This window comes from Octopus bimaculoides, chromosome 18 (genome assembly GCF_001194135.2).
Source record: "Octopus bimaculoides isolate UCB-OBI-ISO-001 chromosome 18, ASM119413v2, whole genome shotgun sequence".
NCBI lineage: Eukaryota > Metazoa > Mollusca > Cephalopoda > Octopoda > Octopodidae > Octopus > Octopus bimaculoides.
This window is the reverse complement of record NC_068998.1, coordinates 34512871-34519281: the sequence shown is the minus strand read 5'-3', so window position 1 is coordinate 34519281 and position 6411 is coordinate 34512871. Positions and strand designations below refer to the sequence as shown.

The 6411-nt window shown below is 35.3% G+C and overlaps 1 long non-coding RNA gene across 1 annotated transcript in view; it reads left to right on the top strand.

The window, feature by feature from the left end:
* LOC128249858 (uncharacterized) overlaps nt 1-5849 on the top strand; it is a 20129-nt gene extending 14280 nt beyond the window's left edge. The window contains exon 5 of the long non-coding RNA XR_008265979.1: nt 5502-5849. This is a non-coding gene — a long non-coding RNA (uncharacterized LOC128249858). The remainder of the gene's footprint in view (nt 1-5501) is intronic.
* Nucleotides 5850-6411: the final 562 nt, after the last annotated feature.

Sequence of the window (6411 nt, the reverse complement as noted above, 5' to 3'; positions counted from 1 at the left end):
ATATATAGGTGCAGGAGTGGTTGTGTGGTAAGTAGCTTGCTTACCAACCACATGATTCCGGGTTCAGTCTCACTGTGTGGCACCTTGGGCAAGTGTCTTCTACTATAGCCTCGGGCCAACCAAAGCCTTGTGAGTGGATTTGGTAGACGGAAACTTAAAGAAGCCCGTCGTATATATGTATATATATATATATATGTGTGTGTGCTTGTCTCCCCAACATCGCTTGACAACCGATGCTGGTGTGTTTACGTCCCTATAACTTAGCGATTCGGCAAAAGAGATGGATAGAATAAGTACTAGGCTTACAAAGAATAAGTCCTGTGGTCGAAGTACTTGACTAAAGGCGGTGTTCCAGCATGGCCACAGTCAAATGACTGAAACAAGTAAAAAAAGAGTATTTACATATGTAGATTTCTACACGCACATGAAAACACACACACACAAACTCACATACACATACACTCACACAAATACACACACAGAGAACAATGTTTAGTGAACAATGTTTATTTAATACATCATATATACATACACATTGGCATGTATGCAAACACATAAAACATATGCATTGACACAAAAACCAAGTCAAAGTGGGACTTCTAAATGGTCATTTGATCTTTTTGCAAAGCGATGAAATCTTTCACAAATCAGATTTGGCTGTTTTATTAGAAAAAGGAAAGCCTAGATTATATCATCTGAGAAACACAGCATATGAAATACAAAAAAATGACAGGTGAGTCAAGTCTAGTTAAGTAGAACTGACTTGAGACTAAACCACATAGATACACATAAAAGCAGTCTGTTAATGTCTTTAGAAATTTTTGAATTTTAACATGTAGAGGTCTGCTAGATTGGTGCTGATCTATAAAAGCTATACTATCATAACATATATTAGTGAATTCAGGATGTCCACAATGATATGGTGGGAGTGGGGGGTCATATAGTGGTATACTGAGGGTAATTCAAAGGGAAAACTCTCACACAAGGTACCATATGACTCTTAAAGCATCAAAAGGGCCATATGCTGGTTTCTTGCCTCCATGTAATAGTACCACATAAAAAGCACCTGTGCTGGTGCCACATAAAAAGCATCTGTGCTGGTACCATGTGTAAAGCACCCATGCTAGTACCATGTATAATGCATCTGTGCTGGTGCATGTATAAAACTTACATGCTGGTGCCACATATAATGCACCCATGCTGGTTCCACATGTAAATCATTCCAGTCATAGAAACCATGCCAAAATAGACTATGGAACCTCGTGCAGCTCTTGTCAAATATTCCTTCAAAACATATGCAAGTAACTTTTACAAAAGGGAAGGACCCATTGGATTACGTGATCAAGATAATTCTGGGAAAAGATAAAAATCAATTGATAGGTCTATTACAGAAGACTTTCAGGTGGAACCTATGGATTACTGAGGGGAATTCAAAAGGGAAAACTTCCACACAACGTTCCATATGACTCTTAAAGTATCAAAAGGGCCATATACTGGTTTCTTGTCTCCATGTACTAGTGCCACATAAAAAGCACCTGTGCTGGTGCCACATAAAATACACCCATGCTGGTAACATGTGTAAATTCTTGACCTGGTAGCACTATTGATAGGCTTTGCAGACAAGGAAATCCATCAGCTGGGACTGTCTGAGATGAGTGAAGAGCTGTGATTCACATCTGCATGCACTCATCTAGTTCAAATAAGGGTTCCATCTTACAATGATTATGTATAATTTCACACCTTGTCACAGTGCATCCCCCATATGATGGTATTTTTCTATATTTTCTCCAGCTAAAAGATAAATTTCAATTAATTAAGAATATTTTATATGTGTGATTCAGTACATCAGGGCTGCCACTAGGAAGTATGGGGCCCAGTCAGAGCACTGTCAGTGGGGTCCTCTACTCTACAAAAGTAGAAGATTGATGTTTTATGCTTTGTGGACTATGTTAGTCCCAGCCAAAGCATGATGAGGACTTGAGGTTCCACCATTTGTCACAATGATATACTAAAAATTCATTATAGCATCCTCCACACAAGCATGTACATAGGGCCACTCTCTTGGAGTGGGGATCCAATTTGAACAAATTTAATTAGCTCAAAACCAACCCTGAGTACATCAACATCAGCACCAACTTTATTTTATGATATATCTACCTGCCTTTTTCTCCATGTTTCTGGGAATGTCTTTTCTGCTGCTGACACATACCCATGTATTCAATAACATTTTTAGTACAGGTATATTTTCTCCATAGCAACAACACCTACAAAGGTATTTCTTTATCTGCTGTTCTTTTCCTTACTATCAAAGTGCTTGTTGCTGTTATTGTTGATGTTGCAGATACCACAATTGTTGTGGTTATTAATGTTTTTGCCATTGTTATTGTCACATTAGGCTGTCTTCTTGTTCTTCTCATTGTTCTTGCAATAATGTTCTTGCTACTGTGGCTGTAAATGTGTGTATTACCACCATTACTTGAGTAATTATTCCAAATATTTTGTTTATCTCTCCTGCAAAGTATGAGAGGAATATGACTACCATTGTTATGAAAAAACAAAAAAAAAAAAAAACACTCCTGCAGGCATTATTGAAAATGTACTTCAGTTTTTCAGGTAGGAAAATAAGAAATAAGATATATTCTCCTCCCTAAATGAGAACATTTGAATAACAGCTTTGCTCTCTACGTTTTCCTAGATGTATGAACAATAAATAAAAAAATAATAAATCATATGAGAAAATAAGTATAATAAACCTAAACAGTACAATTTTCAGAACATATTTCACAATGCAATTCAGCAATAATAACAAATGTAATGACAAAGCAATTACAACAGATGCAACAGCAGCAGTTATAATAGTAGTAGTAATAATAATAATAATAATAATAATAATAATAATAATAAGAGCTCCTACAAAACCTGTGATACAGAGAAATAACGATGATAATAATAATAATAATAATAATAATAATAATAATAATAATAAATAAATAAATAAATAAATAAATAAATAGACTACATGAAGTTACACATATACATATACAGGGGGTGATGGGTAAATTGTCACCATTTTATATTTTTAATTTCGTGCCTTGTCTGTTTTAGGTTTTGTCGACTATACAGTATAGTAGGGTCAATTCACTCTGCCAGAAATTTGGAACCAACTTACTATACTGCTTGGCATTCATGCTGGAAGTTTCAATATGAAGTGCCAGAAGATCCAATACAAACATGTACCAATACAAACATGTACGAAGTGTGATAAAAATCAAACGTCCAGTCAACATCATGGTGTTCGGAGTGATCAATAGTGATAGTGACATTATGCTTCCATTTGTCTTTCAACACAGTCTCAGACTTAACATGGAGGCCTCCATCAAGTGCTTGGAGGAGGTAATGCTGCCCTGGGTGGATGATGGAAGACCTTATGTCTGGCAACAGGACTCTGCACCATGCTACACAAGCAAGAGAACCCAGTCATGGCTGTCAGACAATTTCTGCAACCACACCACCCCTAACATCTGGCCACCTAACTCCCCAGACTGCAACCCCCTTGATTATTATATGTGAGGTACAGTTGAGCAAGAGACCAGCAAAATTCCTTGTAACATCAAAGATGAAATGAAGGCAAGGATTATGGAAACATTCACAAACTTAAACAAGGAGACTGTCCAGAAGAGTTGCAGGAATTTCTGAAGTCGTATGGAGGCTGTGGTTGAAGCCAATAGTGATTGTATTGAATAAATTTACTCTTTGGTATTTCAAGATATTTTAATGTAATTTTGGTAAATGTATCTGTTAAAATGAGATGTCAGTATAATTTTCCTTTTTGCGTAATTTAGACAATTCATTCAACACACCCTGAATGTATACATGCTTAGTAAAATTACTTGTTCACACCCACACAAACATACACATTTATATCTATAAATAGATATATTCATATATACTCATACATACATATACTAATACATATATACATACATACATGGCGTATGGTATCACTCAGGCAGCACCTGCTGAACAACAAAAGCAAAAATAAATACATAAATGCAGTGCAGAAAAGTGAAGTGAGCAACATTGTACGAGTTGACAGTGAACTCCTCAAGAAACACTCTCTTCCTGATGATCTCCTGTACATACCCAAATCAGCTGGGCTCTCTTACCTCAAAGAAGACCTAGATGGAAAGTACTCAGCATACATAGAGAAAAAAAGACTATGCATGGGTATGTTGCCCAGAAGCTTGAAGACAGTAGAATTGACATGAAGCACAGCCTCTCTGGAACACAAGACCATTACATCACATCACACTTTGAAGGCTATACATTTGCAATCCAGGAACAGGAGATTTCCAAAAAATACCTAGTGAACAAGAGAGAGTGATGCTCTTGTAATCCCAAGGTGCAACCGCATGTATAGGTTATGTCATGTTTCTGTGGAAGACATCACACATATAATTAGCAGCTGTCCTAAAATGTCATCATGGTACTACCTCCCTATACAGTATAATGTCGCTCAAACAATTTACAGTGCCATCCGCAAGAAAGACTGTCCCAAAATAAACTTAGAAAATCCCTGTTAAGGAATACATTCATAAACACCAACTCAAGGTATACTGGTAAAACATTCTCATCAAAACTTCTGTCAAATGTAAACACAACAGGCCAGATATTGTCGTTTGGGATAGAGGGGCAATGGTATGTACCTTCATAGAGATCAGCTGCCTTGCAGATATAAATCTGTCTTTGAAAATCAAAGCAAAAGAGGACATCTATGGAAAACTGCTTCGAAACCTCCAGCATCTATATCGAATCCATATTCATACCAATAATAATTGGAGCACTAGGTTTTGTTAGTAAAAGCTTAAAGGACAATCTGGATAAACTGGGATTTTCAGAAAGAGAAATTGACCGGCTAATTTGCGCATTACAAGTCCAAGCTGTCAGTGGAACAGTAAAAATATGCAAGACATTTCTCAAGTTCCAAATGTGAATTTGTCTGTTAACTACATTCCAAAGATGGAGCCTTGTCTCTTTGTTGGAAACCAGCTCCTTCCTCAGTGGAAGATTTATAATAATTAAAAAATATATATACTCACTAGTGTAGCCGTTCCATTTTCTGCACTCAGAACCCACAAAAATCCCTTTAAAAGTGCTGCCCTTACCACCCCTGCCTAGTTATGCTAATGTATATATTTGTATGTATGTATGTATATATGTATATGTGTATGTGTGTGTGAGAGAGAGAGAGAGAGAGCAAGAAAGAGAGAGCAAGAAAGAGAGAGAGCAAGAGAGAGAGAGGGAGAGAGGGAGAGAGCGTGAGAGAAAGAGCAAGGTCACTTGAGAGTGCTACAAGTATGCATATATGTATATATATGTGTGTGTGTATGTGCATTAATGTGGGTGTGTTTATGTATCCCCCGTCTTGGCAACACTCGATAGTTCTAAACAAGTGTCCCATCATACAAATAATATCCTCCATTTTCTAATCTTCTTTGCAGACATGTCTGGCTATCAGGAAAGAATATCTTGGTTGGAAGCAGTTTAAGATTAGTGACAGGAAGAGCATCTGGCAGTAGAAAATCTGCCTCAACAAATGTGACAATTAAAAAACGATGATGGTATGATGATGATGACAACAACGATGATAATGATGATACATGCATATGCACATACATACATACATACGTACATACATACATACATACATACATACATACATACATAATTAGGCATACTACAAATTATATCATTGAGTTATGTCTTTTTGAACTTAACCTCATTTTTTAAAGAAATTAATGGAAGAAATAAACCTGAACTTCATTTGAATTATCTGACTTTACGCCAGTCTCAATGAACATCTTTAAAATCTTAAAAATTAAAAGAACAACCGCCTAAAATCGAATACTGAAGAAGCAATCAAATACAATACATGTGAAAATATGTACAAACCATTTATTAAAGCAGATAAAATCTAATAAAGTTTTTTTAATGATTTTTCGTGGTGTTACATTATTCTTCAAGTAGATACATGTCTTGGAATCAATTACCGATGGAAATTGCAGTAGATTTACATATGCATACACACACATTCATATATATATATATACATATATATATATGAATATATATATATATATATATATAGATATATATATATATATATATAATAAAGTAAAGTTGTGGAATACCATACAAGTGGAAATATATATGAAAGAAGGTTTGAAAATGCACTTATTTTAAAGATATTTATTTACTTAACCGGTTTCGCTTTTTTAGAAAAAGATTATCAAAAGTCTTTGAGAATAATAAAAAATGTTAAAAAACAGTTTGAGTATTAAAATGCATATATACATTCTTTGATGATAATAAGAGGAATATATTTAAAGTATAAAGCTTTGTATGAACTTT